The 12,331-nt window shown below is 44.6% G+C and overlaps 1 pseudogene; it reads right to left on the reverse strand.

Annotated features, from left to right (window-relative positions):
* Positions 1-1,225: 1,225 nt before the first annotated feature.
* LOC138426458 (pregnancy-associated glycoprotein 4-like) lies at positions 1,226-10,073 on the reverse strand (annotated as a pseudogene).
* Between the last annotated feature and the right edge of the window lie 2,258 nt (positions 10,074-12,331).

Genomic DNA, 12,331 nt, shown 5'->3' on the forward strand with positions numbered 1-12,331 from the left:
TCAGTTGAGGCATCTACTGAGGAACTCCAGGTGGAAAGAATGGATGCTTCCACTGCAAAATTGCCTCACCATGTCAGCTCCAAGCAAATAGTCTGTAGCTCCACCCCTGGAGGAAGCTCAGAAAGGCTGAAGGCTCTGTGTAACCTGGGTTCCAAGATACATGCGTTGCATTCTCCCCAACAACACTGGAAGCCAAGGAAGGGGCATTCTGGGCCCTGGAGGAAGGGGATGGCTCAGGGATCCACTGGGGCCACCACTTACCAAGTAGGACTGGAAAGGACAGAGCAGGTATATGTGGCAGAGAGCTGGTGACTAGGATTTGGGAACAAGAGGGAACCAGTCCTGCATGAAGTACCCCACCCAACATCCCCTGGAGGAGAAGCCAGTGATAAGTTCGTCTGAGATGGGATGAAGAGAGTCTATTTCATTACCCCTTATAATTCCTCTGAATGAGGAGGTGGTTGGGTTTGTGGGTCATCACAAATTCTTTCATGTCCTAGACCATTTGCCAGTCGCTATCCTTGGGGCTGCCTCTCCCCAGCTTCAGTCATGTAGTTCTGAAGGAAATTAACAATCATGTGTGCTGCTGAGTCAGGGGCAAAGACCATGTGAAGCCAGTCATAAGACCCTATATCCCTGCCAGGATGGCTGATCTAGGGCTGTACATTTGGACTGAGGTTGGTGATTCAAAGAACACCCTTTAACTCTGATGTCTGCAATCTTTTTTCCTTACTAGGTGATGCCTTCAGGATTTAAAACCCTATGGTAGGTATCTTGAACACCCTCACTACATATAGAAGCCTTAAGGAAATAAGTTGCCAGGCTAAGACCATCAAAGTAGACTGAAGGGAAATAGCGAGGGTGATAGAGTATTCATGACTTCTGATTTCTTGAGTCCAGTCACTGAGATCTTAATATTTACTCTGATTCTTGTATCCTAGATTCCCAGAATCATTTCAACGAGTCTCCCTTTTCCTTGAAGCTAGTTGGAATAGGGATCCTCTCAATTTTGATTCAGACTTGGTTCTAGATCCTTTACTCACAGACACAAACAGAGGCAACATTTGTTTCAGCACCATTAAGACTGAAACCCTTTATTCTTTACTGAGAATAGCATGTACAAAATACCAAATACAGTTCACCAGCATCCTGGGCAGGAGTGCTCAAAGTGTGAGTGAGTTTGTGTTAGTAATGCCCTTACTGATTCCTGAACCTCTCCAAGCATTTACACTGCTGGTGCCAGGCCAATCCTGTCATTTCCTCCATCAAAGACAGAGAAATACAGCCTCAGGAAGGCTTCACCCAGGACCCAGGTCTCTGTAGATCTCCTCACAATTTTCTCTTTAAAGGTGGTATAGCAGTAGCCTCTAGAATCCTTGGGAAGTCAGAGACACACACCAGTCAGCATGAGCCCTTACCGGTGACTCCCCCCAATATCCAGACCCAGCAAAATTCTTTGTTTTATTTCCCTCTTTGGGTGAGTATCAAGGGGTTTTCTCAGCAGCAGGGGATATGAGAGTTCATCCAAAACCAAAGAGGGCCAAGACATCAGGTTGTCATGAGGAAGAGTGTGGTGAATGGAGGACTGGGAGTTGGGGAAACAGGAATGAAAAACAACAAAGTCCTATTGTAGAGCGTCAGGAACTATATTCAATATTCAGTGATATACCACATGAAAATGAATAAGAAAAATATATTTTTATGTGTATAACTCAGTTACATTGTTGTGCAGCAGATCTTAATGCAACACTGAAGATTAGACACACTTCAATATGTTTTTTGAAAAGAACAAGTGTGTCCATAGCTCTCCTCATTCCCTAGTTCTTTCCTTCTGACTCCTGCTCCTTGTTTTCTCTGCAGAGACAGCTGGTTCTCCTCCTACATCCCCACAATCTATATTTATTAAACAAACAAACAAACAAACTTTAATTTGTATTGGAGTATAGCTGATTAACAATATTCTGAGTTTCAGGTGACCAGTAAAGGGACTCAACCGTATGTATCTTATCTGAGTATCCTTGTCCCAAAGACACCTCTCCTATCCAGGCTGTCATATAACTGAGTGGAGTTACCTGTGCTACAAAGTAACTCGATGTTGGTTATCCATCTTAAATAGAGCAGTGTCCACAACACGTTCTTGAACACTTAACTCAGGAACTCTGAGAAACCTCCTTCAGCCCACACTCACCGTCTTTGGCCACTCCAGGCTTGGGTGGGTAATGTACTCTGGTTCCCCTTCCCCACTGGTCAGTCTGGAGACCTCATTACCCCTAGTAAGTCCCCAGTGCCTTAGTGCAGAGTACCTTGAGATGTCATTTGCATAGAATCCAATGATTTTTTGCCTAGAACCAAGCAAACCTCAAAATGACTCAAAGAGTTTGTCATTTTAGAATTTCTGAAATTCCCTCTCTTCTTCAAAGCCTTCTTTGATTCCATCAGCCTTCTCTGAACTCTCTCAGGAAGCTGACATGAAGCCTCCACCCTGTGCCAGGGATGAGTAGTCACTGGGTACCCTTTATTCACCTTAGTATCCAACCTCCCCACTGAGGCGTCATCGACGGATACCCCAACTGACAAATGAAGCACCTGTTCAGAGCAAGGGGAAGATGCAGGCGAGGACTAGGCTGACCATGTAATCTATCATTCAAACCAGAAAAATCTTGAGAAGGTAAGGCAGACTGCTAACTTATGTTGGGACTTCACACTTGGACTGTCCTCCGCCATTCTCCTTGTAACATGGCCTATTTCAGGGACTGCTAGAGCTAAATTTCATGTTCATGCACCTTCGGGTTCAGATTGAATTGAAGCTCTTTGAGGACTGAGGACCTTAGTGTTCCTCTCTCCCTGACTCCCACCATGCCATATGGTGTGGTATCCCCACATTTATTTCAGGAAAATCAGTGTTCCACACAGCCCTTTACTCTCAAGTGATTGGTACTGTGGGAGGCACTGGCCCAGCCAGAGGGCTTAGCAGCATCTGCAATGGTGTGACATGGCCTCCAGAGGGCACCTTCCTCCCAGCAGTAGCCCAAGGGTTCCTGCAAGCTCCAGTCTGAGAATCAACGCTCAGTGTTGTCCCCTCACCTTGAGGATGTAGGCTCGACCTGGCACTGGGTAGTTGATGCCGTTGATGGTGAAGACAATAGAGGGCAGAGTATTGACCGCAGAACATGAAAAGTAGTGCTGTAGAGAGAGAGAGAGGGTGAGAGGTTGGCTATGGAGATCCTTGTTGTGTGTGGAAACAGGGAATGACCCTGGGGCATGACCCTTCACCTTGGAACCCTGTGGCGTGGTGCCGATGAGTTTCTGTATGTTATTGATCAGTCTTCCTGGGCCTTGGATATGTGATGACCCTGTGTCCACAAGGGTCATGCAGCCGTCAGAACAAGCAATAACCTCTCTTTTCATGGTGATGCTGAGAGACAATGGAAGAAAGTGGGCATCAAGGTCATTCTGAGTCTCCCCAGAGTTGTCCCCTTCCTGACTGTCTCCTAAACAACCCTTCGTCTCTTGTTCTCTTTTCCTGTGCTCTCGACACAGCACCTTTCCTGATATCCTCAAATGTAGTACTTGAATACACCAAGATCTTTTGTACCTTGACACAAGCTACTCTTCTTTCCTAGAAGACTCCACTTCCCTTTGACTAGCAAATTTCTTCTCATCTTCCAGATTCCAGCTTAATTGCATTGTTTTCGGGAGTCTTTTCCCTTGTGTTTATCAGTCTCCTGTCTTGGTCAATCTCTGTAGACCCTTCCTCATGACTGTTGCTGCTGGTGCTGCTGCTAATTCACTTCAGTCATGTCCGACTCTGTGCGACCTCATAGAGAGCAGCCCACCAGGCTCTGCCATCCCTGGGATTTTCCAGGCAAAGTACTTTAGTGGGTTGCCATTGCCTTCTCCTCCTCATGTCTAGAATGTACCAAAGTCACAATTCACTATGTGGGTGAGTCACTTCATTTACATCTGCCTTCGTAAATGTGAGGGCAAGTTTTATTCTCCTTGCCTCCCTAAGGTGCCTGGCACATAGTGGATGCCCAATACTTTTTTGTTAAATGATTGAATGAAGACTGAGAAAACAATAAGAAATCTCCAGAGAGCTGTGGCTGGTGGGGAACAAATAACGGGTCACACACAATGTGAAGATGGAGATTCACAGGGAAAGCAGATTCTCATAGTAGGGACAGAGAGGGGCTCCTCTGGGAGGGTATCTCCCAGCATTGCTCCTACAATCAGCTCAGACCCTGAGACCCTGGCCAGGAAATACATGACTAGCCCAAACAAACTCCAAAGTAGAGGTCAGCTTTTGTCTGAGGGTATCACACAGAATCCTGTCAGTTATGCCTCTTGTCCTCAGGTCACTCCTGGATCCCTCCTACCTAATTCTCTCTTTTGCTCCTGCCTCACTGTGTGCCCATGAACATGGGGTGCCTTTTGTATTAGTTGCTTTCACATCTTAAGACTACAGCCAACCCCTTTCCACTGCTGGGTAGCTGCTCCCTAAGCAAACCAGTTTTCCCCATTTTCTCAGGACTGTCCCTGTTTTTAAAATGACATTTATCTGTACTGAGAACTTCCTATGTCTTAGGTAGCCCTGGACAGTTGGTCATCTTATCATAACTCTGTTCAGGCTGGTGAAATTCTCCCTGATCCTCTGTTCACCATACTGTAGAGTCCTCTAAACATGCTACCCACCTCAAAGGGCAGTGGGTGCAGCCCTCTCCCAGCTCCACAGACCTCTCTGGACCTTTTAGGACCCGGGTCAGAGCCTTGCTCAGAAGGCCAGGGGATTATGAACCCATGGGTTGTTTGTGTATCTATGTGCTTGTGTGTTTCTTTGTATGTGTGTTTGTATGTGTCTCTGTGTGTGCTTGTGTTCCTCTGACTAGCTATGCATGTTTTTATGTGTCTCTATGTAGGTTTATATGTATCTGCTTGCATGTTTCCAAGTGTCTGTGTGTCTGTCTGTGTCGTTGTGGGTGGTGTATATATCTGTGAGACTGTGTGTCTGAGAATGCATTTGTGTGTGTCTGCCTGTGTCCATGTACATTAGCGGGAGCATCACTTGGGCTGACCCTCAGAGGGAGAGTTTTACCAGTCTACGTGTACACTCCAGTCGCCCACTTGAATCAATGGTACCCAGTTGAGCTCTCCCTTGTAGTAACAGTGGTCCACCCACCAAAAATCACCACACTGCCCTCCTGCTCGTCTCTGTAGAGAGAAGTGAGGGGGGTGTCATTGGAGGACAGTAACAACAGCACTGTCTGAGAGCTGTGCTTGTCCAACCATCAAGGCCCTAATAAGGTCCCTATGTACACATGCAGAAATAGCGTGTAGGAGAGATAGAAATCCAGACTGAGGTATGTTACTGTCTCATGAGTGGCACAGAGGATGTTAGAAGCTGAATCACTTGTCTGAGCTCCACCCACTATGTCCTCTGAAGATGCCCTGGACCTCCAGCAACCTGAGTGCTCAGACACCCTCATAGGACAGGGTGCTGAAGTGTTTTGCCTTTCCTCTTGTCCACCTTGTCATTTCTCAGGAAAATCATGGCCTGGGAGTTCTAAGGGTGTGGGTTCAGGTCACCCAGAGTTGGCTCCACTGGTCTGTGACCTCCGCTGTCCAAAGGGCCCCACACTCAGAAGGGACCTCATCTCTGCTCTCCCTGTCTTGAAATGCCTAATATTCCTTGAACAAAGGGTTCCATACTTTTGTGTCCCACACTTTCATTTCTCATTGGTTCCACAAATTGTGGAGCTGATCCAGAGTTCCCAGTGAAGTCCCAATGAGGAAGAAAAGATATCCACCATCCTTCTCCTTCCTTCCTTAACAAATTCATAATCAAATCATAATGCTTTTTCCTCCAAATTGTTTCCTGTTGCCTTCCTTTTGCCTCCTTCCTATCTCACCCCCCTAGACCAAGTTACTGGTCTTGAGCCCAGGGGTAGGTTGTGTTCAAATAAAATTTTATCTATAAAAGCAAGTGTTGAAACCAGGTAGGGCCTTGGGGCCATAGTTATCCTTGGTTATTTTTCTCTCAGGATACTTCTTTATCAAGTGTTCTATAATTTTCGTGCAACTGAAAGCATTTTACAGCTAATTTGGAGAAAGGAGTTGTCCATCTCAGACTTACTTGCTCAAGTAGAAGGCAAAAACAGGCTCAGAAATGGCACCTTGATTTTTCAGTTTGTCAAAGATGGGGATGGCTCTGGAGAAGGATAGGTTGGGGTAGTTCAAGCCCAAGACACCATCAAATCTTCTACTCTCAAACACGGATTCCACCATGCTTAGACCAAACGGCTGGTAAGTGCTTACAAGGTCCCCAGTCTGTGGGAGAGAAGAGTGTTCCCACTTACAGATACGTGAAGTGGGGCTAGGACTGGGCTGAGGTGCATTGTCATTAGATCCTCAAAGAAGAATTGAGGCTGGGCTCTGTCTTTGGTTGCCCACAAATGGGTAGAGAAACCTAGAAGGGGAATTTGGGTTCCATTTGAGAGAGGCTGCAAATTCTAAAACATCTGCCCCTCTGGAAAACACTACCTGAGTGAGTTAAATTGGTCTCGTGGCTTCTGCACAGGTGGGGCAACCATGAGTCAGGACAGGTCCCATTGGTGCCACCTTATGGACAAAACAATTGAGAGCAAGATAGCCTTCTCTTTGCCATTACTGTGACCTAATGACAAGAATGGGCTGAATTCTCGGTAAGGTACTGTGGATTCTCCATCTGTCCTGGAAGACAGAATCCAAAAACACAATCTTGCTTGCAGGATTCTATGAAATTACTGCCTGGGGAATTCACTTTTGGGGATATGTGTATATTTCTGTGAGTGTGTATGAAAGAGAAAGAGAGAGAGGGGAACTACTCAAGTATTTTGGGTAAAGCAAGCCATAGATTTATTAGACTCTCAATGGTCTCTAGAGTGAGAACTCATTTATCAGGCCCCTTGATTTCTCAGGCCTCCAGTTTCCCACTCCTGATACATAAAGCCCTTGACTGCCTCCAGGGTCCCCAGATCCATTTTATCCTGTCCCTAAACACCCCACAGCAACTTCAGGCCTGAAAAGCCAGCCTAACTCCCCCTTTTATTAACTGTGTGCTCTCAGCAATGCCCTTGCTGTCTGGACCTACCTCATAAAGTCTCATGACCTAATCAGAGTAACTGCTTTGTGAGGTTGTTGCAGAATTAAACCAGTTATCACCTGAAAGTTGCTGGAACAGTCTGTTAATATAAAAGTAGGTGCTTTTATCCCTTCTCACTCCAAGCCAAATGAACCTTGAACTGCTTATGGGCACAAAAGCTGCAAGTCTACACCTCAAGCCACTCTCTGGGTTAGCTAATTTGTTTGCTCGGGCATTGCCTCACCAGAGACATGATCCTGTGGATAAGATGGCCAAATTTTATGGGAGTTAGGCTAGGAAGGGTCTTGCCAGATGGTCCTGCATCTGTTTTGTAAGCAGTGGTCGCCTCATATACAGTCCTGACTCAGCATTTGTCACACTGTTACCTGAACTGTGTCATGAACAACTCCTCTCATTTTCCCAGATTCATGCATGATCTCGAACGTCTTATTGGCAAGCCGGAAGGTGGAAGACTGGCGATGTCTGAACCTAACACGTGTAGCTGCAGACACAAGAGATGAGTGTCATCAGGTTCCAAGGGTGAAAACAGGGAGGCAGGGTAAGTGAAAGATGGTCCGGGTAGGAGGTGTCTGTACTCACAACAGGTTGAGCTGTTGCAATAGATGGAGGGCACCCACAAGTCAGATGAGGCTGTGTCAAAGACAACCTGGAACTCCTGAAGGGGTGTTTCAATGGTGATGTTACCCATGTAGACCAACTACAGGGAGAAGGAGGGAGTGGGTTAGTGCAGAACTGGCTACCCTCTATTCCCACACTGATGGCCTCCCTCTGGGTATCACATATCTTGAGATCACTTTCTAACCACCGTGCAGCTCACAGACTTTGGACACAGAGGTATCTGCATTTGATATATTTTTTCCTGTGCTATATTGTATGTAAGATATGAACTCTATGACCAGGCGTTGAAGTTGTACCTCCTTCATCAGAAGCCCAGAGGCATAACCACTGGGCCTCCAGGACTGCTGGACACCCAGGGAAGTCCTGGTGCCTTCATTTGAGGAGCTCTGTAGTCTCTTCAAACCAAGCATCACAATCCCTTCTCCAGGAGGTCCTTCTTGATCAACTCCAGCCACTTCCTCTAAACTCAGACCACATCCAATCAACACCACACTGGTGACCCTTTCAATTGACATGTATTTATTCTTAGCCTATCTCTCAGGCTCTCAGGGGCATTCCTGAAGACAAAATAAGCCCTTTTCTAATCTAAAAGCAGTAAGCACTATGTTAGATTCTTATGGTCATACACGGAATACAGGTTCAGTAACTTTTTCCTGCTGTTGCTCTTGCATCTGTGGAAACTGAATTCCTCTACCTGGGGATTCACAATTGCTTTGCAGTTGGTTCTACCTTTTGATCAGTGATGGTTCACTCTTCATCTGTAACTGAGTGGCTCACATCATTCAGAAGGAACAACCCTCCTCAAACTAATGACACATTTGACACAGAAATGGATGTTTACCTGCCACCTGGTAATTGACAGGCCCAGTCACAAAGACCAACAGTTGAGAATGAAAGTGTCTTCTCCTCTGGCTGGGGTCCCTGTTTTCCATTGTCTCGGCCTTCTGCAGGAACCCCAAACCCAACATCCCTCCTAGCAACTCCAGATGAGCCCCATGCTAAGCTAGAGCACCAGCAGGCACTGTGGAGCAACATCCTCCCAAAATGCTCACATCTCTCATGTTTCTCAATGGGTGAATAGTTAGATTTGAACCACGAAAAGAAATCTGGGGCAGTCTGTAAGGATGTTCCTTCAAGACATCGTTCAGCATGTTTTTTCCACTGAGGGTTTTTCTCATGGTCTTCACTCTCCTTAGGGGTATTCTTTCACCAAGCATTTGACAAAGAAAACAAAGAAGATGCTACAATTAACTGTCAGTGTTAATGTATAACTATCACTGTAATGGCCCTGTGTGTTTTCTAATCATTTTTGTAAAGCACATTATTATCAAAATTTTATGCATATACCATGGCAAAGACATAGATTTGAATACAGGTTCTTTTCTGCCATCTTGGGTAAGACATATGACCATGTGGTGTCTCAGTGTCCCCTTTGGCAAAATGGTAGAATGTAACAATACAAACCCACCAAATAGAATATCTTGGGGATAAGTGAAATGATGGATATAAGGTACCTGATAAATAGGAAGTCTCAACCATGACAGCCATTAGCATTGCTGTTGCCATCCCAATCATTCCTTCTCAAAGAACCTCAAAGAAGAGGTAGAAGGGGACTCTTATTGTCTTTCACAACGGAGTAATTTGAAATGCAAGAGGATTCTGAGTTGGCTGTGGTCACACTGCTTGTCGCATATAAGACAGTGTATCTTTCTCCAAGTTGAAAGAGAAGAGAGATTTAAAAGAATCCAAGATATAGGGAACAAGGAAGGGAAATTCGGAGGCTTGAGAAGGAAGTAAGAGTCAAATGAAAAATTAAAAGAAAACAACACAAAGAGAAATAGACTCCCAGTGACTTCCAAAGTGATGGAGAGGTAAATGACAGTGATACAGAGATGCGGACATAGGCATATACACACTGAAATTGACAGGGAAAAAAGAGGACATGTTAAACAAAATTTAGAAAAGTGCTATTCCACAGGACCAGATCAACATCTGCATAGACTGTGCACTGAACAGTTGCAAGGAGTTGCATTTTCAACAGGTCATGACATGACTGGACCCCAAATGTTGTGCAACTCTAATCTACACCAAGACCTTGGAATCCACAGTTCTATAGCAAGTTACTTATCAATAAGTCAGAGTTGAACTTTAAGACTTTTAGGGAAATATTCCATTCCCTTCTAAATCTGATGGGTGGAAGAATAATCAGATGAAAAAGAAATCCGAGAAAGGAATATGATGTGACATACAGTCACCATACTTACTTGACTATGCACACTGAGAAAGCCACCAGCCCGAGGAGCACAAGCCACTTCATGCTTCTTTCCTGGCTCCAAGTATTCAAGGAAGTTTAGGTTCTTCATATGTAGTGCTGACTGGGAGCCCCTAGTTATATATGCTCTGACCTACCCTAGTTTTCCCCTTTAGGCCACTAGAAGATCTGGAAAAAAAAAAAAAGGACACACACACACAAAACTCTTGATAAAATCTTTACCTTCATCAGTGTCCTTGGCAAGGGGACTTTGAAGCTTTTTAGAATACAGATAATTGAACTGTAATCTCTTCCTTGAAGCTTGGCTGGAAAATCAAACTGATCTGCATGGACATCTAAGAAGACGGAGAACCTTGCCTGCTTGGAGAAAAAACTGCTAAATACATCATGAAAATGGATACTAGGGGCCATGCTCGACACTCGTGGTTTCATGTCATCTTCCTAGCCACTTTATGGCATATGCATTGCTGTCTTCATTGGAGAAGTGATTGCTAGGAGGATAAGTTGTCAAATGGCAAAGTGAAAACTTCAGGGACAGCCCAGGGACATAAAACTGGCTTTAAGTAGTGGGTCTAATGGCAGACATCAGGGGCACCTATGATACCAGTCTATATCATAGATTTAGGGCAGAGCAGTACTTCAGTTACATGCTTTCAGTATTGGAAGAAGTGTCATATGCATCCACAAGATATTTTATATCATCCAACAAATGTACAAGAAAGAACTCTGGGTTAAAGGCTTCAAAGTCAAAGTTGATCAAGACAAAAGTAGTCATTATCTTAAGAGAGCTAGATGTCTAGTTCTCACAAACTCATGGCCCCAAGAGGCAGGAGACATGATACTAGGACTAGGTGGCCATGTAGGAATCTGGGCAGTATAGGCCTTACCACTAGGAGCAGACTTTCCTCAACTTCACCCATGCTGGAAGGCAGGACAGTTGGCCACGTTTTGAATAGAATCAGAGGTTTGGATATTTATGTACAATCTACTGATTTTTATGTTAGTAACTAAAATTTTTCCCCAAAAATAAGTGGGAACAAAATCTCCACAGCGATGTGCTGGAATCAGCCTTCAGTCACTGCAGGGTTTTGTTTCTGGCCTAGAGTTTAGAGTGCAGTGGTGACAGAGAGGAATTGAATTCAGGCTGGTTGATTTTAAAAGAGACTGAATGCATACTAAACATGCTGACTCATTGGAAAAGACCCTGATATTAGGAAAGTTGAAGGCAAGATGAGAAGTGAAAGACAGAGGATGAGATGTTTGGATAGCATCACCAAGTCGATGGAGATGAACTTGAGCAAGCTCCAAGAGTTAGTGATGGATAGGGAAGCCTGCTATGCTGCAGTCTATGGCACTTCAAAGAGACAGACACAACAGAAGGATTGAACTGAACTGAACAAATTGAGAACAAAAACTAATGAATCTAATTGCATCAAGTTGTTGACTAGCTACCTATAACAACATATCACTTAAGTGGCTTTAAAATTCAGACTTATGCCTTTACATTCAGAGTGGAATATCTTCTAAAGAAAAACAAAAATCCTGCCAATCAAAAACAAATCCAAAGAAAATGAAAAGAAAAAGAGAAAAGAAATCTGACACTATGTTCAACAACTTCAGTTCAGTACAATTGCTAAGTCATGTTAAACTCTTTGTAAGCCCATGAATGGCAGCATGCAAGGCCTCCTTGTCCATCACCATCTCCCAGAGTCCACATATATTCATGTTCATTGAGTTGGTGATGCCATCCAACCATCTCATCCTCTGTCATCCCCTTCTCCTCCTGCCCTCAATCTTTCCCCAAATCAGGGTCTTTTCAAATGAGTCAGCTCTTTGCATCAGGTGGCCAAAGAATTGGAGTTTCAGCTTCAGCATTGGTCCTTCCAGTGAACATTCAGGACTGATTTCCTTTAGGATGGACTGGTTGCATCTCCTTGCAATCCGAGGGACACTCAAGAGTCTTCTCCAACACCAGTTTTCAAAAGCATCAATTCTTTGGGACTCAGATTTCTTTATAGCCCAACTCTCATGTGCATATGTGACCACTGGAAAAACCATAGCCTTGACTACATGGACATTTGTTGACATAGCAATGTCTGCTTTGCAATATGCTGTCTAGGTTAGTCTTAACTTTCCTTCCAATGCATAAGCATCTTTTAATTTCATGGCTGCAATCACCATCTGCTGTGATTTTGGAGCCCAGAAAAATGAAGTCAACCACTGTCTCCACTGTTTTGCCATCTATTGGCCATGATGTGATGGGACAGGATGCCATGATCTTAGTTTTCTAAATGTTGAACTTT

This window comes from Ovis canadensis, chromosome 21, assembly GCF_042477335.2.
Source record: "Ovis canadensis isolate MfBH-ARS-UI-01 breed Bighorn chromosome 21, ARS-UI_OviCan_v2, whole genome shotgun sequence".
NCBI lineage: Eukaryota > Metazoa > Chordata > Mammalia > Artiodactyla > Bovidae > Ovis > Ovis canadensis.